This window comes from Giraffa tippelskirchi, chromosome 13 (assembly GCF_054371585.1).
Source record: "Giraffa tippelskirchi isolate mGirTip1 chromosome 13, T2T-mGirTip1v1.2.pri, whole genome shotgun sequence".
Lineage (NCBI taxonomy): Eukaryota > Metazoa > Chordata > Mammalia > Artiodactyla > Giraffidae > Giraffa > Giraffa tippelskirchi.
The window spans coordinates 109974095-109996249 of NC_137287.1; the positions used below are offsets into that span (position 1 = coordinate 109974095).

General features: G+C 41.5%; 1 protein-coding gene across 5 annotated transcripts in view; it reads right to left on the reverse strand.

Annotated features, from left to right (window-relative positions):
- LOC145531670 (uncharacterized) overlaps positions 1-22155 on the reverse strand; it is a 90708-nt gene that overhangs the window by 41740 nt on the left and 26813 nt on the right. For 3 of the 5 annotated variants that reach the window (XR_014072648.1, XR_014072647.1, XR_014072645.1), the window contains one exon: positions 9313-9397. The gene's annotated coding sequence lies outside the window, so the exon portion shown is untranslated. Of the gene's footprint in view, positions 1-9312; positions 9398-17955; positions 18690-22155 lie in introns of those variants that run through there. The other 2 variants (XR_014072642.1, XR_014072644.1) reach the window with 1 other exon arrangement.

The window sequence follows — 22155 nt, forward strand, 5'->3', positions numbered from 1 at the left end:
CATTCAATGAGAATCAACCCTGAGGAATAGATGATCTCAGTGCTTTAACCCAATTGTGACCAGACCAGAACAGAGCCTTCTGGAAAAGGGTCTCAGTGTCTGTTGCAGAACTGTCTTAGAGAAAGCAGGATTTCATCTGATAATAAGTCCTAAATAGATGTGAGGGCCTGAGTATTTGCTTTGTTAGTATAGCTGTGTAAACTGAGCAACCAAGTACAATCTTTTGAAGACTCATTTTACTGCATACCGACATAGCCAGGTAACTCCAATTAGTAGGCGTTACCGAGTTGGACATGTGCTTTGCCTTCATTCCATTCTCCTTCCTACTGCCGCATCAACCACTGGGTTCAACAGAGCTTTCTGCATTAATTGTCTTCACTTGCTTTTCAGCTCCATCATTAAACAAATATTTATTGAGTGCCTGTCGTGTGCAAGACAGGAGGTGGGCACAGTGGGGATTCAGCAATGAATAAGACAGTCCTTGCCCTTGAGACCTTCTAGCTCAGGAGAAAAAGAAAACAAGTTCATGAAAAGCTACAATCCAAGGCTGAATTTATCTTCTCTCCGTCCCTCCCTCTCTTTTTTTTTTCCTTTTTGTTCCAAGCTGCTTCTCTTTATGGACAATATGGTTGTGTCCATCATTTTGTGCCTGATATCTTGATTCTCTTGGCAAACTTTACATTAGAGGGACTATGATTTTATTTTTCAGGGAACCTGAGGCAGGAGAGAGTTTAAATAACAGCATATTGGTGTTTAGCAGCAGATCTCTACCTTAACGACACCTTGCTTTTGCTGAGAGGAGGATGGGAGTCAGAATGTGGGCTTACTTCCTAGTGTCATACTGAGTTGCTTCATGCTGAGAGAAGTGCCATTAGCATAACCAGAGAGCTGTTCAGTTTTATAAAGTGTGATCAGTGTAGTTCTTTGCACGTTAGCTTGAGGAAACACGGCTTATGGCATTGAACACTTACAGGTCAAGACTCATGCAATGATCCTAGAGGCTGCAATTTTGCTTTCATCCATACCTTCTGGGGGCTTCCCAGGTGGCTCAGTAGTAAAGAACCTGCCTGCAATGTAGGAGATGCCGGTTTGATCCCTGGGTTGGGAAGATCCCCTGGAGAAGGACATGGCAACCCACTCCAGTTTTCTTGCCTAGGAAATCCCATGGATGGAGGAGCCTGGTGGGCTACAGTCCATGGGGTTGCCAAAGAGTTGTACACGACTTATTGACTAAACAAAAATATCAACACATCTTCGTAGCAACAGAATCCACCCATTCAAAAAGAAAGGAAGTATGAAGGGAATGAATGTTTTAGGGGGAGAAAAGAGCTACCTTTGCAGAAAGCTCTGTCTGCCTTGGAAGAAAGTGAAGTTGCTCAGTCACGTACGACTCTTTGTGACCCCATGGACTGTAGCCTGCCAAGCTCCTCCATCCATGGGATTATCCAGGCAAGAATACTGGAGTAGGTTGCCATTTCCTTCTCCAGGGGAACTTCCTGACCCAGAGATCGAACCTGGGTCTCCTGCACTGCAGGGAGACTCTTTACCACTTGATCCACGAGGGAAGCTGTGTTACCATAAACCTGAGTACTTGTGTATCGTGGTTAAGAATGTGTCCCTTATAAGACGGGCCCCTGAATCTCCACCTGCTCATAATAGTCCCTCTTGGTCTGGTCTGGGATACCCAAAAACTGGTCCCCAGAACAGCCTTAAAAGGACTTTGGAAGAAAAAAGGAGGGTTCTGTGGTCCAAACAGTTTTGGAGAGGCTGCACACCCTCTTCCATTTTGAGCATGCTAAGATTACTGTATTGAAGGCTCTGAGAAGTCTTATAATACCAAGAAGAAAGGAAAAAACACATGAAACTCACACATTACAGCTTTATTTGCTCATATATTTCCCCTACTTTTAGGGAAAATCATAATACACTGGGTTGTAAGGCATAGGGGAAGCAGTCAATATGTTGTAGGAAAAAAAAATGGGGTGATAGAAGAGGGTCATGTCCTGGGTCTTGAGTGAGTGTCTAAGATGGGTCACCAAGTGAGGATCCTTGGCTTCATGCCAGAAAGAATTCAAGAGTGAGCCATAGTCAAGTGAAAGCAGAATTTATTTAGAGAGATACACATTTCATAGACAGCATGTGGTCCATATCAAAAGGAAGGACAGTCTTGGGAGAAGCAGTCTCCACAGACAGAGTGTGGGCCATCTCAGAAGGCAAGAGGCACCAAAATATGGGGTAATTAGTTATGGGCTGGGCAATTTCATAGGCTAATTCCATAGGCTAATTTCATAGGCTAATGAGGACTACTTTAACTATTTTGGAGAAGAGGAGGAGGTTTCCAGGAATTGGGCCACTGCCCGTTTTTTGGCCTTTTTTGGTAGACCTTGGAACTGTCATGGCGCCCGTTAGTGTGTCATTTAGCTAATGTGTTACAATGAGCACATAATGAGACTCAAGGTCCACTGGAAGTCAGATATTTCACCAACCTGGACCTAGTTGGTTCTGACCAGTTTATGTTGTGTCCTCAGTGACTGTCTTCCTTTTAAAGGTTGTGTCCTGCTCCCTTCCTGTCTCAAATGGATATTCATTGTTATTGACTGTTGAAGATCTGCTGAGAACCCTAAGGCTTTCAGGAAAAGGTGTTTTGGAAGCTACCTTCATTGATGCTGCCCATCAGAGCTGGTCCCCAATCTATGAGCTTCTGGGACACATGCCCAGCAGCAACTCTTCAAGGAACACCCTAAAATGCTGGTGCTGCAGCCAGACACAGCAGGCAGGAAGCATGCTTAGGGCAATGCCTTAAAAGGGGTGGTTTCCATGGACATCACCCAGACCCCAGATCCCAGAGGCACACACAGGCATCTGCATCTATTTTTCCACTCTGCTTGCTCTTTCAGGCCCAAACTGGGGTCTGGGGATTCCCATCTGGGCTCTGCTGCTAATGGGTTATGTGACTTTAGGGCAGTTACTTAACCTTGGGGTCCTGTTTCCTCAGCTGTAAAATGAGGGATTGCATTGGCTGGTCCCAGTGGGTCTGCCAACTCTGGGTGAATTTTGCAAGCTCAAAATTGTGTGTTCCCTCTTCATACCTCAATGCCCTCATCTTACACACAAGAGGAGCATGTTTTTGTTGTTCAGTTGCTCAGTCGTGTTCAACTCTTTGCGACCCCATGGACTGCAGCACACCAGGCTTCCCTGTCCTTCACTATCTCCCGGAGTTTGCTCAAACTCATGTCCACTGAGTCAATGATGCCATCCAACCATCTCGTCCTCTGTCACCCTTGTCTCCTCCTGCTTTCAATTTTTTCAAGCATCAGGAGCTTTTCCAGTGAGTCGGCTTTTTGCCTCAGGTGGTCAGAGTATTGGAGCTTGAGCTTCAGCATCAGTCCTTCCAATGAATATTCATGGTTGATTTCAAAATGGGCTGGTCTGTAGCATGGATGGATGCAGGACAGCTTCAACTGGAGCTCTAGTTCTTGCCTGCACTGGCCCTTGTTTCAATACCAAGCTGAAGCTTACTTATTGTCAAACATTTAAAAGAAACGCACAGAATCAAAGATCCAAGCAAGAAACTGGCCATAGGGGAGCTGGTGCCTTAAGCAACTGGTAAAATGTGAAGAATCAAGAGGCTTCCAGGAAAAGTGAAAGAGCGAGGTCTGGTTTGATTCCTGGCACCAGCCACTTAACCTCACTTGATCTCCCTTTCTTCATCATTAACTCCTAGCTCACCAGGTCATTCTGAGGACTGAAAGAGCAAAGCAATGAAGGAAGATGAATTGAATTATAGCCGCGCTTGGAGAAGGCAATGGCAACCCACTCCAGTACTCTTGCCTGGAAAATCCCATGGACGGAGGAGGCTGGTAGGCTGCAGTCCACGGGGTCGCTAAGAGTTGGACGCGACTGAGCGACTTCACTTTCACGTTTCACTTTCATGCATTGGAGAAGGAAATGGTAACCCACTCCAGTGTTCTTGCCTGGAGAATCCCAGGGATGGCAGAGCCTGGTGGGCTGCCGTCTATGGGGTCGCACAGAGTCAGACACGACTGAAGCGACTTAGCAGCAGCAGCAGCAGCATAGCCCTGCTTGGCTGTTCACTCACAGTGATTTTGAATAAGTTCCTTACCTAACCTGGGCCTGTGTTTCCCCTCTTAGGGTTTTGTGAGGATTAAAGAGATAATACAAAGTCCTTTGTGTGTTGTAAGCGGCCTATAAATATTATGTTAGTGAGCACTAGCAATATTATCACAGTGGTCTATTTGCTACTATTGCTATTGTTGGTTATAGCAAATGATCAGTAAATATTGGTTTTCTCCATTCATCTTTATTCTGTTCTATGCTTTTCCAGCTTCCTAGAGTGTTGGACATCATTGTTCAGTTTTTTTGTTTATAAGAGGATGTTGACCAGATGCTCAAGGGAGATCTCGACATGAACAAAACAGAACAAAAACATAACCTGATTTCTTGAGTCATTTAAAATTTCTTCTCTAAACAAACTCATTTCTGGGATCATGGTTGGTCCCATGGAACTTGGTGTTTATTTGCCTGTGTGTTTTAGCCTCCGCAGGAAAACCAGGGAGGGAGAGGTCAAGTCAAGGCACTTCCTCCCGGTGCCCGTCTTAAGCCCACAGTACAGTGGGCTGGGCCCCCTGGGAGTGCAGGCCGAGGGGCCCCCATCTCTGGAGTGGAGAGGAGGTGGGAGGCTACAGCAGCCTCTTCTGCCCCAGAGAGCAACTGTGCCCCGCCCATGCCTCTCAGCAAAGACTTGCCAGGTGACAAGTGACACGTTCTGTGGAAATAAGGGTGGAGGCAGTGGCTGCCGTTTCTAATGGCAGCGTGGGTAGGGGGGCGGGCCAGCCCCGGCAGAGTGACAGCTGTGGTACCCAACATTGTCAGCACACAGTTCCTGGTGCCAGCCCACATTTGTGCACCCTGTCACCGCAGGGTGACAAGCCCAAACACAGGGGGCCTCCCTTTCTTATGCTAATGCTCCGTGATGACAACTTCACCAGGTGTGACAGCCACCACTGGCGGTCTCCACCTTCACTTCTGGGTTTCCCCCGCCAGACCCCAGTCCTGAATTCAGGATGGCGTCAGCTCGGGACAGACACCTCTTCTGCCAGCCGTGAGGGTCTCAGGCTCACAAGGAGATGACCCTTTGCAGCCTGGATCTGGAGTTGTCTCCACCCACGAGGCCATCTTGTTCCTGTCCTCTCTGTCTTCATCTCCTGCCCCCTAGCTCTCTAATTACCCTAACCTCAAAAATCTTCCTTCTGCTCTTAAACACACCAGAACCTTCCTTGTTTCTGGCTTTTCCCCTTGCTGTTCCATCTGCCTGGAGACCTGTGACCCTTGCTCTTTCCTTAGTTGATTCATTTCCTGTCCTTCAGGACTCTGGTTAATGTTACCTCCTTCCCTGATCCTCCTAGCCCGTGTCAGTAGCCCTTCATTCTCTCCTTCACATCACTCTGCTTATTTCCTAGATAATATTGATTTCAGTCTTCATTTATCTTGTCTGCTAATGCATTCACTTGCTGATCTGTCTCTTCCACTGGAATACCATCTCCTTAAATGTACAGATTTCTCTGGCTTGTTCACAGCTCCACACCGGAGTCAAGTCCCAGTGCCTGGGTCAGAGCACTGACTCAATGAACACAATTTGAGTGAATAAATGAATGAAGATCTGCATAGATGAAAATGTTCCCATCAGTAATTGAGGCTCACCAAGCAACACTTTTCAAATGAGGAGACATGACGTCAAGGGTACACATACACCATCTTAGAGAAGTCCCCCAAATAATTCCTCTGAGCTACTTTAAAAGCACATAAATTCTCCTGCCAACAACTCTTCTTGCACCACCCCCTTTTGCTTTCCTAAATCTTCTCTATCTGAACCTTTAGTCCTATTCTCAGCCAGCTCAGGAGACAGCTAGTTAAATGTTTAACATTTGCTCCCCCAAGCTGCTTGAGCCTGAGGGCTATAAGTAAAAATGGTTTAAAAATCTTGTTTTCTTTCTGAAAACTTGCAAGGATCTCTCTGTATCTTTGAAGTTTGGGAATTTCACAAGACACATTGAGTGTATGTCTTTTTTCCTTAGTTCTGCCTGAGGCTCCCTGAACTCTTTCCAGCTGAAGACTAGACTAGTCACATGCTCCAGTTCACAGGTTTATTCAGCTATTTGATTATTACTTTTCTCCCATCCATCTTCAGTTGTTCTTTTGGCTTTCCTGCTAATTACTTATGAAGACCCCTGATCCATCCTCTAGGTCTCTCCCCATTTCATTCTTTTGTTTTTTTAAGATTTTTTGATATGGACCATTTTTATTTTTTTCCTTTTTAAAAATTTTATTTATTTATTTATTTTTTAATATAAATTTATTTATTTTAATTGGAGACTAATTACTTTACAATATTGTATTGGTTTTGCCATATGTTGACATGAATTTGCCACGAGTGTACATGTGTTCCCCATCCTGAACCCCCCTCCCACCTCCCTCCTCATCCCATCCCTCTGGGTCATCCCAGTGCACCAGCCCCGTACACCCTGTATCATGCATCAAACCTGGACTGGCGATTCGTTTCACATATGATAATATATATGTTTCAATGCCATTCTCCCAAACCATCCCACCCTCACCCTCTCCCACAGAGTCCAAAAGACTGTTCTATACATCTGTGTCTCTTTTGCTGTCTCGCATGCAGGTTTATCGTTACCATCTTTCTAAATTCCATATATATGCGTTAGTATACTGTATTGGTGTTTTTCTTTCTGACTTACTTCACTCTGTATAATAGGCTCCAGTTTTATCCACCTCATTAGAACTGATTCAAATGTATTCTTTTTAATGGCTGAGTAATATTCCATTGCATATATGTACCACTGCTTCCTTATCCATTCGTCTGCTGATGGACATCTAGGTTGCTTCCATGTCCTGGCTACTATCAACAGTGCTGCGATGAACATTGGGGTACATGTGTCTCTTTCAATTCTGGTTTCCCCAATGTGTATGCCCAGCAGTGGGATTGCTGGGTCATATGGCAGTTCTATTTCCAGTTTTTTGAGGAATCTCCACACTGTTCTCCATAGTGGCTGTACTAGTTTGCATTCCCACCAACAGTGTAAGAGGGTTTCCTTTTCTCCACACCCTCTCCAGCATTTATTGCTTGTAGACTTTTGGATAGCAGCCATTCTGACTGGTGTGAAATGATACCTCATTGTGGTTTTGATTTGCATTTCTCTAATAATGAGTGATGTTGAGCATCTTTTCATGTGTTTGTTAGCCATCTGTATGTCTTCTTTGGAGAAATGTCTGTTTAGTTCTTTGGCCCATTTTTTGATTGGGTCGTTTATTTTTCTGGAATTCAGCTGCAGGAGTTGCTTGTATATTTTTGAAATTAATTGTTTGTCTGTTGCTTTGTTTGCTATTATTTTCTCCCATTCTGAAGGCTGTCTTTTCACCTTGCTTATAGTTTCCTTTGTTGTGCAAAAGCTTTTAATTTTAATTAGGTCCCATTTGTTTATTTTTGCTTTTATTTCCAATATTCTGGGAGGTGGGTCATAGAGGATCCTGCTGTGATTTATGTTGGAGAGTGTTTTGCCTATGTTTTCCTCTAGGAGTTTTATAGTTTCTGGTCTTACATTTAGATCTTTAATCCATTTTGAGTTTATTTTTGTATATGGTGTTAGAAAGTGTTCTAGTTTCATACTTTTACAAGTGGTTGACCAGTTTTTCCCACACTACTTGTTAAAGAGATTGTCTTTTCTCCATTGTATATTCTTGTCTCCTTTGTCAAAGATAAGGTGTCCATAGGTGTGTTGGTTTATCTCTGGGCTTTCTATTTTTTTCCATTGATCTATATTTCTATCTTTGTGTCAGTACCGTACTGTCTTCATGACTGTGGCTTTGTAGTAGAACCTGAAGTCAGGCAGGTTAATTCCTTCAGTTGCATTCTTCTTTCTCAAGATTGCTTTGGCTATTCAAGGTTTTTTGTATTTCCACACAAATTGTGAAATTATTTGTTCTAGTTCTGTGAAAAATATCGTTGGTAGCTTGATAGGGATTGCATTGCATCTATAGATTTCTTTGGGTAGTATACCCATTTTCACTATATTGATTCTTCCGATCCATGAATATGGTATATTTCTCCATCTATTTGTGTCCTCTTTGATTTCTTTCACCTGTGTTTTATAGTTTTCTATGTATAGGTCTTTTGTTTCTTTAGGTAGATATATTCATAAGTATTTTATTCTTTTCGTTGTAATGGTGAATGGAATTGTTTCCTTAATTTCTCTTTCTGTTTTCTCATTGTTAGTGTATAGGAATGCAAGGGATTTCTGTGTGTTGATTTTATATCCTGCAACTTTACTATATTCATTGATTAGCTCTAGTAATTTTCTGGTGGCATCTTTAAGGTTTTCTATGTAGAGGATCATGTCATCTGCAAACAGTGAGAGTTTTACTTCTCTTTTCCAATCTGGATTCCTTTTATTTCTTTTTCTGCTCTGATTGTTGTGGCCAAAACTTCCAAAACTATGCTGAATAGTAATGGTGAGAGTGGGCACCCTTGTCTTGTTCCTGACTTTTTGGGGAAATGCTTTCAATTTTTCAACATTGAGGATGTTTGCTGTGGGTTTTTCATATATAGCTTTTACAAATTGGAAAATAAAAACCATATGATTATCTCAAAAGATGCAGAGAAAGCCTTTGACAAAATTCAACACAAAAACCCTCTAGATAAAAACCCTCTAGAAAGCAGGAATAGAAGGAACATACCTCAACATAATAAAAGCTGTATATGACAATCCCTGTTTCATTCTTGAATCTCCTTTTTAAAATTCTCTCATGAATTTTTGCATTTGTCTTTGCACTGATTTGTAAGACATTTCTTCCAAGTGGTCTTTCCAAACATGAATTTTGATTTCAGGAGTGACTCTCCACTTTTTCAAATCTTCCATTGAATTTATCAGTTTTGAGGCATTTTCCCCTACAAAGCCTTTGCATGTCTTCAATGACATCTCTCTGAGAGAGAATATTCCTTCCCTACTAAAGTTTTGTCTTTTTCCTCCTGTTTCTCCCAATTATTCTCCCTCATGGGAGCCACACCTTCCAATTCTTCTCTCAAATTACTGAGTGTCATTGAGATTCCATTTTAATTTTAATTTTTTTCTCAATTAAAATTTATTATGATACACATAGGTATAATCCCCATAAGTATTAATGTCTTCAATGCTTTTTAAAGATGTAAATAATCTTGAACCAAAAAGTTTAATGGGCTTTGATATACTCATTTACTCAAGAAATATTACCACATACCTGTTGTACGTCAGGCCCTGATTATTATGGATTAGGGAGAACAGCAGGGAATGTGACAGAGCCATCGGTTTTCTAGACATTCCAGCTGGGGAGGAAGATAATAAAAAGTTAACAATTTAAAATAGAAAATAATTCCAGGTGGTGAAAAGTGCAACAAAGAAAACGAAGCTCGCAAGGGAAAGTGAATGACAGGATTTGCAATTTTGGGTGTGGGAGGCGGGAGGCCTCTTTGGGGAGGGCATATGGGATCAGAAGCCTGGGTGAACCTGATTTTCAGTGCCATTTCTTCCTGGATGGTCAGAGATTCAGAGTACACATAGACTCGTGGTGGCCTGTTAAAACACGACAGAGGTTCCCAGTGGGTGTGGAAAATAGTATGATCTTTGTCATTCGTGAAAGACATTACCACTTTAAATAGATTCATCCCACATTCAGTTCAAAATGTTTATTGCAATTATAATAATAACAACCCATTATTGAATACTGAATATCTAATCTTTACCATGTGCTAGGGACTGCGTATATTATATGGTATATAAATTTGTCATTGAACCCTTACAATGACACAATGAGCTGAGGGCTATTCATGTCTCCACTTTACATACCAGTATTATGAAACCTAGAAATGCAAAGCTTATTGTCAACATGGTTAGTAGCAGAACCAAGATTCGAATCCTGGTTTTCTTGTTTCCAAAATTAGTGCTTTTGGCTATGAGGCAAATGCGCTTGGCCTGGGGATATAAAAACATATGCACATTTTCTTCATTGAAGAAGCTCATTATCTTCTGCAATAATAGAAAATGATCACACCATGTGATGAATGCTGAGATTAAGAAAACCGTAGAACATAATGGGAGACAGGAGGAGGGTCATTTAACCTAACAGACAGGCTGATACATAAAGAAGGCTTCTAGAAAGAGGAGATTCTGAACTTGATCTCAAAAGATGTGGAAGTAACCAAGGGGGAGAAAAAAAGAAAGGTATTCTTGGTAAAGAAAAGAGCATGGACAAAGGTGCTGAGGTATGAATATTGTAGAGAATCCAGAGAACTCTGAGAAGTTCAGTATTGCTGGAGCATGAAAAATGGGGCAATCCAAGCAAGAGGTGGTGCAGTCCAAAGCTGTGTGATCATGGAGGGTTGCATCCCATGTTAGGAAGTTTGGAATATGTTCTTTTAAAATAATCAGTTGAATGCTTTTAAACAAAGATCTAGGTAAGACTTATTTTAGGTAAAATGCTCTGATGATCATTTTGAGGGTAAGTTTGAGGCAGAAAGACAGAACTGGGGTCTGATCAGTTAGGAAAGAACTACAGTGGTCCAGGGAAGAGATGATGATAGTGTCCTCTAAGATAATGGAGAAAAAGATGGAGAAGAGGAGGAAGCTTGAGAGATGTTGAGGAAAAATCATTAGCATGCAGTGCCTAATTGGATGTTGAAGTTGAATCCTCAGATTTTGGCTCAAGTGATTGGTAAATATTGGTTTCATCAGCTGATCTGAAGAACTGATCTGGAGCACAAGAGGGAAGGTTGGGGAGAATGTGATGCAACCGTGCATTTGTGGTGCTTTTGAGACACCAGTTGGCATGTGTTTGGTGTCTGCAGCTCACCACAGAAATCCATGCTGGAGATAGGGATCTGGGACTCGCAGAAACTCACCAAATGTTAAAACAATAAGAATGGATGAGATCATCCAGAGAGCAGCTTGTACAAGAGTGATGGGAAAACAAAATAGAATAGAGAGGACATACATGAAAGCATATTCCAGCAATACAGCTAATGTTTATAAAACAAGTTACAGAAACTATGACTAACAAGAGCTCCTTTTTTGATGGGACTAAACAGAAAATGGTATGAGAAAGATTGTTATGAAAGAAAGAAAGGAAGCAAGTGAATAAGCAACAACAGTGAGAAGCCATAGGTGGAGGCAGAAAAGTCATGGGTTCAGGAGAGATCTATGGAGAAGAGATGAGCAAGAAGTGGACAGGGGCTAGGTTGCTGATCCTTCCAGGAGTGTTTACATTTTAAAGATGAATATGTTCTTCATTCAAACTATATCAGTCCAAGTATCTGATAAAGACAAGCTTGGAATCCCTAAAATGACACTCTCTGGGGCTTACTGTGAATGCTTTTTACCTGAAGGTCAACCTTGCCTATCCCTGGGCCATACTTCAGTAACCAAAGTCACAGGGTCATAGAGCTTCTGGGAAATCTAGATCAAAAGGCGAGGACCAAAGTTAACTTTTTAAATCAGATTGTCCGGTTGCTTTCCAGTTCCTTGGGAAGCTACATGAACAAAGACATTGATACGTCTGAATTTAGTTGTCTTTTCCTGCCATTGGAAATTTCATCTAGGCATCAGAAAGCTGTGGAAGACACAGTATTCCACGGAGATGGTTTCTTTTTTGGCATTATAATTGGAATCCAGTACTTCTTTGTTACTTGGTAAACTTTGAGTGGCAAAAATAACATCAATGTGACAGGTTAGATGGTGTTTTTCTGAAAGATCAGTGATGAGGACTGGCTCTTGAAAGAGAAATAATCTTCATTTCACATGGCAACCTAATGACAGATGAGGACAGATGGTGACAATCCTCATTCTGGAATTCTTCTTCAATCAATCAATCAATCAGCAACTATTTATTGATCTCCTATTTTGACTAAGAACACAGATCCTGGAATCAGATGCCTGAGTTCAAGACCCAGTTTTTTGTGTACTAATGTCTTATCCTTGGGAGAATTCCAAAACCTCTCTGAGCCTCAATTTCTTCCTTTAGGGAATGAGGAAAAGAATTATATTTAGCCCAATGGGTTGTTATGGGGACCAGTTGAGATATGAGTCAGTAAGTCTTAGGTACTACTGCTGTCATTGTTTTTGGTAGTTTTGTTGTTGTTCTTATTGTTGCTATGATCATTATCACTTCTGGGTGACCCCCAGGTCATTGTATAGAGTTTCCTTCTTTTCAGGATGATTTTATGGTGTTTCCCAGAAATGGGTGATTTTCAAAGAAATGTCCAAAGCGGTGCCCTGGGCCTGTTAAATCTATCTGATGTACTCAGTGTTTATAGTTTTATGATTTCTCAGTGGAGCCTGTGGGGAGAAAGGGAAGAAAGCAATGATGGACAGGGAAGTGAAGCAAGGAGACAGGCAGGCAGGAGAGAGATGAGGCATGGAACGGAGGAGCTTATTGTGCAAAGGAGTTACCATCCATTTGCCTCAATTGTTGCAAGATTCACTCACTTAACAAATGTTTATAGAATGCTTACTGTGTGTCAGGCATTCTTCCAGGTTCTGGAAATGCCATAATAACTAAGAAATACAAAGTCACAACCTTCATGAATCTTATATTCTATGGGGTACTGGAGCGGAAAGGTAATAAAATATCAAACACATAATTTCAGTTAATGGTAAATGCTACAATCTGAAGAAGACACTGGTTGAGTTGCTAGAGACTGGCTTAGGGTCTGTGATGGAGCTTCCTTTGGGTCATGTGGTCAGGAAGGGCATTTTTGATTGCTGAAGAGAGGCCGGACTTGTGTGTGGGACAGTTCTCGGCCAGCACTGACGTTTCACTTCACGTGGTGGATCTATCGGCCCATTCCCTTGCCTACCTCTTCATAAGCTCCTCTCCTCCCGACAACAATTTCTGCAGGGAAATTCGGGAGCCAGACTTCGTGTGCATTGCTTAGCTAACTTCCTTATCTCTTTTAGGGCAGAATGAAGTATCTGCAAAGAATACGTATCTACTATGCTTAGTTTTCTGTGATTATGTTTTTCAGTCTGTCTGCCCTCTGATGGAGAAGGATAAGTGGTTTATGGAAGCTTCCTGATGGGAGAGACTGAAGGGGAAACTGGGTCTTGTTCTGATGGGCGGGGTGCTCAGTAAATCTTTAATCTAATTTTCTGTTGAAGGGCCGGGCTGTGTTCCCTCCCTCTTATTTGACCTGAGGCCAAACTATGGTACTGAAGATAATGGCTACCTCCTTCCAAAGCTCCCATGCAGGCACTGCGACACTCAGTGCCCTCAACCCTGCAGCCGGCCACCACCAACCCATGCTTCCAGCAGAGACTCCTGGACACTCACAGGCAAGTCTGGGTCAGTCTCTTGTGGGGTCCCTGCTCCTTTCTCCTGGGTCCTAGTGCACACAGGGTTTTGTTTGTGCCCTCCCAGAGTCTGTTTCCCCAGTCCTGTGTAAGTTCTAGTGGCTCTATAGTCGGACACGACTGAGTGACTGAACTGATACTGATGCTTCTTAGTGCTTTAAGGTTGTTTTTTGTTGTTGTTGTATTGTCTTTTAAAATTTTTATTTATTTATTTTTGGCTGCACTGGGTTTTTCTTGCTACTTGCAGGCTTTCTCTAGTTGCAGTGAGCAGCTTCTCACTGTGGCTTCTCTTGCTGTAGAACACGGGCTCTAGGCATGCAGGCTCAGGAGTTGTGGCGCAGGGCCTCACTTGCCTCAGAGCATGTGCGATCCTTCCGGACCAGGGGTTAACCCTCGTTCCCTGCATCAGTAGGCAGACTCCCGACCGCTGGACCACGAGGGAAGATCCTGTGCTTTAAGTTTCACAAGGGCAGAACCCTCATGTTCTTTCTCCATCCTGGGCTTCAGTATTAGGAAGTCCTAATGCCAGATCTCATGCTCAAAAGCAGTGATTCTGCAGGTGTGGTTCATGGACCAGTGGCATCAACCTCACCTCAGCACTTGTTAGAAATGCAGACTCCCAGGCCCCAGCGCAGATGATCTGAATCAAAAGCTGTGAGGATGGGGCCCAAACCTCTGTGGTTGAACAATTGCTCCAGGTGATCCTCATGAGATTTCAAATTTGGAACTGGCTCAAGGGCAGTGTGACTTTCTGTGACACACGGTGCTCTGCCATTAAGAAGATTTGCAATCAAACTGGCAGGTCAGAATCCAAGAGCCTAGATCAGCAACTAAGAGCCTGAACGTGAATGTCAGAGGTTTCCCTGTTCTTTTGTTTATCTCAGCATTCCCCAGCCTCAGAGTACTAACGGCATTTGGGACTGGTTAATTCTTTGTTGGAGAAGGCAATGGCACCCCACTCCAGTACTCTTGCCTGGAAAATCCCATGGACACAGGAGCCTGGTAGGCTACAGCCCATGGAGTCGCTAAGAGTCAGACACGACTGAGCGACTTCACTTTCACTTTTCCCTTTCATGCACTGGAGAAGGAAATGGCAACCCACTCCAGTATTCCTGCCTGGAGAATCCCGGGGACGGCAAAGCCTGGTGGGCTGCCGTCTGTGGGGTCGCACAGAGTCGGACACGACTGAAGCGACTTAGCAGTAGCAGCAATTCTTTGTTGCCTTGACTGGTTTCATGCACTGTAGGTTGTTAAGCAACATCACTTGTTTTTGCTTCCTAGATGCCAATAATGCTCCTCTTACCCCAAGTTGTGACAAACTGTCTCTGTTGTTGTTGTCATGTCTGACTTTATGTGACCCCATGGACTACATTGTGCCAAGCTCCTTCATGCTCCACTATCTCCTGGAGTTTGCTTAAATACACGTCCATTGACTTGATGATACTATCCAATCATCTTATCCTCTGTCTCCCCCTTCTCCTCCTGCTCTCAGCCTTTCTCAGCATCAGGGTCTTTTCCAATGAGTCGGTTCTTCGCATCAGGTGACCAACGTATAGGAGCTTCAGCTTCAGCATCAGTCCTTCCAATGAATATTCAGGGTTGACTTCCTTTAGGATTGACTGGTTTGATTTCCCAGCAGTCCAAGACAGTATCAAATATCCCCTTGGAGGCAAGATCATCGCTGGTGGCAGACTCCTGATCTATTTGCATTAGTTGAGAGTGTATCTTACTGACTATTCTCAATGTTCACAAAGTAAATGGTCTCCTATAAAAAAAACAACAATAAGGGCCACCTCAAATATGTTTGGATGGATTCAATGTAAACCCTGGAAAATCTTTAGAATCACATGTGTCTTATCAAAGTTATCATGTGAGTTAGGTATTATTATTAATATTTTAGTTATTATTGTAAATGAAATAAGACATAGAACATGGAAGGTCTATTATGAGTCAGTTATTGTTAATATTACCATTTGTTTGAATCATTAGTCTCCTTGCCTCATGAATTGTCTATACAGAAGTGAGTTGTTGTTAATCTATTGTCACTCCTTTCATTTCTTGAAAGACCTAAAATTGCCTGGATTTTACACATGGCACTCCTAGATCTTCTCCTTTTAAGGAGAAAGGATCATAAAGAATTAAATTCTCATCAGTTTTGCTTTAGCACATATTCCTTCCACTTAGAAAAATGTAGTGAGCCTGCTATTAAATTCATCTATTTTTCTCACTCTCCTGAAGGGATGATCAGACACATCTGGATAGCTTCTTTTCTCCACCCTCCAAATCTCAGCAACATACCCTGCACAACCTGTTTTTTATAAAGGAAAGCAGGTTCTATCCTCACCCCTACCCCATCCCATGAACATTGTGGTCCACATATGAATAAAGAGACCCTTTTCAAATAAACTCCTTGGAGTGTGCCAGGATCACAGCTGCTACCCATGTCCTTAACTCTATAACAGCAAATATCTGAATCAAGAGGGAAAGAGTCAGTAAACCATCCAGATGTTTTGTTGATGCTTGGCCACGCATTTAAAAGTTGTGCAACATCTAGATGACAACCTAGGATTTTGGCTTTCTATGGGGCTGTTTGGTATTGTGTAGACACAGGCCTTATCTTAACATGACCATGATTTACGAGTTCAGAACTTAAAATTCAATCCAAATCTTTTGGAGACTGAATCCACTCACTCCTGAAAAAACGTAAGTATGTGTTTTTAAAGAAATAAGACTTGGAAAGTTTATTAAAAAGTCTCAAAAGACATTTGGACATCAAATAACTCTTAAAAACTCAATGTTTTTGTGATTTAAATGAATCAGAAACATATGGATTAAATTTCCTTTAAATTGCTCTCAAGATTAAAAATCGGGGGAAAAAGTGCTCAGGGGCCAAATGTGTTTTGGGTTTTCCAGTCCCAAGTGTGGTTGAAACGGAGCTTGAGTCATGAATAGCACCCACACTGCTGCTGGGGTGCCCCCTCCTCAAATCTGTTTGAGGACTAGAGTTTTATTCACAGAGCATTTGCTCTCACTCAGCCAAGCAACCGCACAGACCACCGAACACAACTATAATAACAAACATCAACAATTAAAATATCTGCTAATTTGCAGCTAGTCAAAAACAAATAGCACACTTCAAAGTCAAGCTAAAGATGGCTCTTTTCAAAATTCTGCAGAATCTGAAAGTGATTTAAAGAGAAATTACGTCTGAGAAAGGAGCGGCTTCAAGTGTTATTTAAAAGTGGGCAGGGATGGACCTTCCAACAGCCAAGCCAGTTTGAGCACCAACTCAGCTCTGGGCTTGTCATCCTTGGGCTCAGATACCAATTTAAATTCATCTCTGAGGGTTCTAAACTAAGCCAGAGGGCTCTAAACTAAGCCAGAGAAGACCAACTTGGCAATCATGGTGTGGATGAGCCTGGAAGCTTAGTTCTCCACCAGAGGGGGTCTTCATTTGGTTTCTGCAACACACCTAACATCTACTCTTACCAACCCAATTGGCAAGAATCAGTTTAATCTTGTTGGTGACCAAAATATACCTTAAAATGTAAAATGCATGTTTTAATCTGATTGCCTCTTTCATATCAGTCTTTTTTTTTTTTTGGTTGGGGGTCAAATTATTATTATTCCTTTAGAAAATCCCTTGTCTTTTTTTAAAGGCACAATGTTTTTTATTTTGTTATTATTTTTTAATTTATTTATTTTTGGTCAGGCCAAATTTGGTATTGCAGGGAATGAGAGATCCTAGTACTCAGACCAGGAATCAAACCCATGTCCCCTACAATGGAAGCACAGTCTTAACCACAGGGAAGTCTGCGGGGGTCAAATTATTTGACCCTCTATTTCTGCTTGTTCAGATAAAAATAACAGACCCCGTTTTCTTAGTTTATCATTCTTTATCTGGACCCTGGAGGCAAAGAGATCTTTGAAGGAAGAATCGCAAAGTCTGTCTGACCTTGCCTTCTTTTCCTAGTTGGCTCTCCTGAAGAAAATTTCCACCCCACTTCCTCTCTACCCCCTCTTTCCCCCTGTCCCCAGCTGTAATCTTATGGCTTATATTTAGGAATTTTATTACAATTAGGGGTGCATTTATTATCTCTCTTTACTGAGTTTCCCATCAGATCTCTGAAACTCTTATGTTTCAGAAAGTCACTTATTTGTTCAGCAAATATTTGCTAAGCTCATACTACGTGCCAGGTACATATATATTTTTTTCAAATCAGACATTTTACTTATTTATTTATTTGTCTGTGCCACAGGGCATGTGGAATCTTAGTTCCCTGACTAGGGTTCAAACCCTTGCCTCCTGCATTGGAAGCACAGAGTCTCTACCACTGGACTGCCAGGTAAGTCCTGGCAGGTACATATTTGTTGGAGATACATCTGTAAAGAGAACAATTAACAATAGATGAATAAATAAATGGATATTCTAGAGGAAGAGTCATCATGAAGGACTGAGTGCAGAGCTAGTCCTTATTTTGGTGTTACAGGTGGTAAGTGAATTGAGTGAGGCTTATTCAAGGCAATTAAATGGCAATCAGTTGATTGATGGACATATTTTATATTAAGGTGCGAATGACTGATAGCACAACTTAATAACAAAATTTCTTTTTCTTCCTAACCACAAGAAAAAAATCTTTTCCCAAACAAATCTGCAATTGGTGTTCTTCAACCAGCATTGGGAAGTCTTTTTGGTAAGAAAACATCACTGTTTCTTATCTTGTGCTCTCCAAGTAGCAAAGCTGGCCCTGCTTTCTCTGCACTATGCTATAGATGGTAACTCCATTTGGTGTTAGCCTTCAGCTTTGTAGAGGGCCTTCATCAAGAGTCATTTTAGCCAACCTTCTCTAGATCTTCCTCTGTCTTGCTTTTTTCCATATGTGTTCAAATTTTTGTATATAGGTACAGCAGGTAGTGGGGCTTCCCAGGTGGCTCAGTAGGTAAAGAATCCACTGCTAATGCAGGAGACACAGGATATTTCGACCCTGGGTTGGGAAGATCCCCTGGAGGAGAGCATGACAACCCACTCCAATATTCTTGCCTGGAGAATCCCATGGACAGAGGAGCCTGAAGGGCTACAGTCCATGGGGTCACAAAGAGTCGGACGCGATGGAAGTGACTCAGCACACATGCACAGCAGGTAATAGTATCAAAGACAAACTTATTCTCAATTTGTTTCTGATTCCTTATGACCAATGACTGTGACTTGTAAATTATCATGCTTGTCACTCCAGGTGACATACATCGATTACAGACCACAAGGAGGCATCAGCCCTAAGGATTTAACAGAAAAAAAAAAATGATGAGCAACCAATGAAGGTCACTGGCCTCAAGGAGCACATAATCCTTATTGTATTATTTATTTCAAATTTTCCTTTTCTTTAAAAAATTAAGATAACATTTATATACAGTGAAATATATAGATCTTAAGTGAAGTGTAACAATCCACTAAATGTCAGTTGATATTTGATACGCATGTATATATGAATATATCGATTTTGATCAAGAAAAAGAATATTTCTATTACCCCAGAAAGAAATTTTTCATGTCCCTTTTCAGTCATATCTACAACCTACCCCCAAAATAAGCAACCACTGTTCTGATTACTATTGTCATAGACCAGTTGACCTGTTCTTGAACTTCATGCAAATGAAATTGTATGGTAGGTACATTTTATGATGTCTTTTGTTAAAAATACTATTTTTGAGATTCATCTACCCTCCCTGTATTTTGTTTGTTCAATGCCTAACAACATGATATAGCAGAATGTGAAAGGTAAATCAAGAATAAAGTCTAAGCCCATTGAGTGGCTCGGAGACAAAGCATGGTACCGATTTGGTAAATATCCAGATCAAGGTTTAGAAACACTCGGTTAAAGGGATAGATGCTTCTCATTTTTAACTCCATGAATCAAACCTTGTAGAAGTAGCTGTAGTATTAATGTGTCATCACAATATCTGTAATGCCATGACCATGGATGTATTTTAAAAACTCCAAAGGTACTTCTAAATAACATAACCCAGGTGGAGAACTACTATCCTGTCACGAGTGTGAGAAAGGCAATGTGAACTCACTGTCCTTTTGGCAGGTTGCAATTTCTGCCTGCTTCTTTGTGCTGTGAATATCTCACTGTGATTTTAGTATTTATAATTCATGTTTTCTAGACTATATCTTCTTAAAGTCAGCCAAATTATTCTATGCTCTGAAGAAGCAGTGATCTGTGTCAGTGGTGGAGAAAAAACAGGGCTGTGTTGGCCACTCCATTGAGGACAATTCCTTAATGCATGATGAAGGTAGTTTTGACTTTCTGTGATTTTTCACTGTATTAGTCAGAAGGCTGTGCTGTGATAGCAGATTAATTTTAGAATGAATGGAGATGTACTTCTTGTTCAAATTACAAGTCCAATCAAGAGATGCACATTGCTCAGATGCTCAAGCTGACAGCTTACAGTGTTTGGATTGGCTGGTCTCTGAGGTCTCCAAAGGAGAGTATGAAAAAAACAAATGGTTTTAAGGACCAGACCTGGGAGTGACTTTCATCAGATCTCAAACTTTGCTCCATCTTAGAATCATCAGGGGAACTTTAAATTTTTTTCAATATCCAGGCTGTGTCCAATACCAATTAAATCAGAATTTCAGGAGGTTGAGATTCATGCATCAGTATGTTTTAAATTTCTCTAGGTGATTCCAGTGTGTAGCTGAATGTAAGACTCAGCAGCTTATATCACTTCTGCTCACACTCCACTGGCCAGCTGTATGTATATATATATTTATTGCTCTTTCTTGAGCCTCCCTCCACCCCCATCCCACCCCTCTAGGTCATTACAGAGCAGTGAGCTGAGTTCCCTGTGTTATACAGCAGTTTCCCACTAGCTATCTACTTTATACATGGTAGTGTGTATATGTCAGGGAGACTCTCTTGGTTAGAGTTTTAACCAAGGGACCAATGAATTATTTTAACTTGGATCAGTTATGATGCAGGGCAAGTGTGGATAAGATCAGGTCAACGAGAAAGTCTCTGAGGTCATTTGAGACAAGATGGTGGTGGCCTGGTTTAAAGTGGCACAAGAATAGATATGTTTGAGGGAAATTTAAGAAATTGAACAAAGGGATTATAGATCTGAACCATGAATTGCACAGTGGGGATGAGATAAGTTTAGTAGGATTCGTGTGTTTCTTGCATAATTAACCAAATACTGAATGGGGGAGTCATGAGGACAGATATCAGAGAGAAGTGTGAATGACAGTGAAGTGAAGAAATGGAGTTGTGTGCGAAGGGACCACTTTCAAGAAGTACGTTTCAGAATGGTGGGATGTAGAGAGGACTGCGACGCTGAGTTGTCTAGTTATTAATAGCACAGTGTTTGTTTTGCACTTTGTTGTCCTTTCTGTCTATAGCTCCTTGGGGAGCCATTTGACAGGAGAAGGTGAATGTTAATTTAGAGTGCCTATGCCTCCCTTTGTACTTAACTTGAGACTCCTGGCTTAGCCAACTGTCTGCCTGTCTGCCTATCTTAAAATCCATATCATGTAAAGAAGAGTAGGAAGTTCAGTGTACTCAATAAAGGAAATGAAAGGAACCAAAACACCCTCTTGACTGAGCTGGCTTGGTCCTGGCTAAAAGCCATCGGCTCAGGAAAATTCTCTTGTAAACCTTTGCTTTCCATTCTGGTCCAGGAAAATGTTGTCTTACGTGCCTCAACATTTTGAATGGAAATTTGGAAATATTGACCCAGGGAGTAGTCTACCAATGTTTTTGAAATCTACCCTCACCCTGTGACCTTACCACTAGATCAAAAGACATTGAACCTTTCTTTTCAATGCTTACTAAATAATCTGGTATATAGTAACTGTTTTAATGATTTTTGGCTGTGACCTACATCGGTAATGACTTTTAAGTTCTTTCTTCCCTGCAATGGCTATTTCCCAGGGTTCTCTGAGTGGCTGGTGGACAAGTCAATGCAAGAATGTTCTCAGACTACTTCAAATCTTCTAATCTGGTTCAGCTACTTCTAATCTTCCGAGGAGAAAATTTTCTCTACTCTAATAGTTTTTTGTAATTGAGATGTAATTCGCTTACCATGAAACTCAACCCTTCAAAACATGCAATTCCATGATGACAGTATATTTGAAAGGTTATTCAACTATCGAATTTCATTATCTAAATCCAGAACATTTCCATCACCCCAAGAATGTCCCCAAATCCATTAGGAGTCCCTCATTAGTCCTACCTCCTACATGTTGGCAACAACTAATCCGCTTTTTATCTCCATGGATTTGCTGCTTCTAAACACGTCTATATGGAATCATACCTTATGTAGCCTTTCATGTCTGGCTTCTTTCGCTTAACAATGTTTTCAGGGTTCACTCATGTTGCATGATATATCAGTACTTCACTACTTTTTAAGGCAGAATGATATTCTATTGTATGGATATACCACATTTTATTTATCCACTGTCAGTTGATGGGCTTTTAGGTTGTTTGCACATTTTGGATATTACAAAAAATGTTTCATTGTTCTCGCAGTTTTAAGAATAGTTGGCGAGTAGACAGGTACCCTTCAAGTTACAGAAGGCTCACAGAACAGCTGGGTTAACCAAACTCTGAGTCTCATTTCCTTTCGATTTCCTTCACAAACCTACAGATGTCTTGCTTCTAGGTAAAAAAGACTATCAATGCAGAAAAGTCTTGCTAAAATATAGTGAACTTTTCTTTTTAATTAATTCAAAGCCAAAGGAA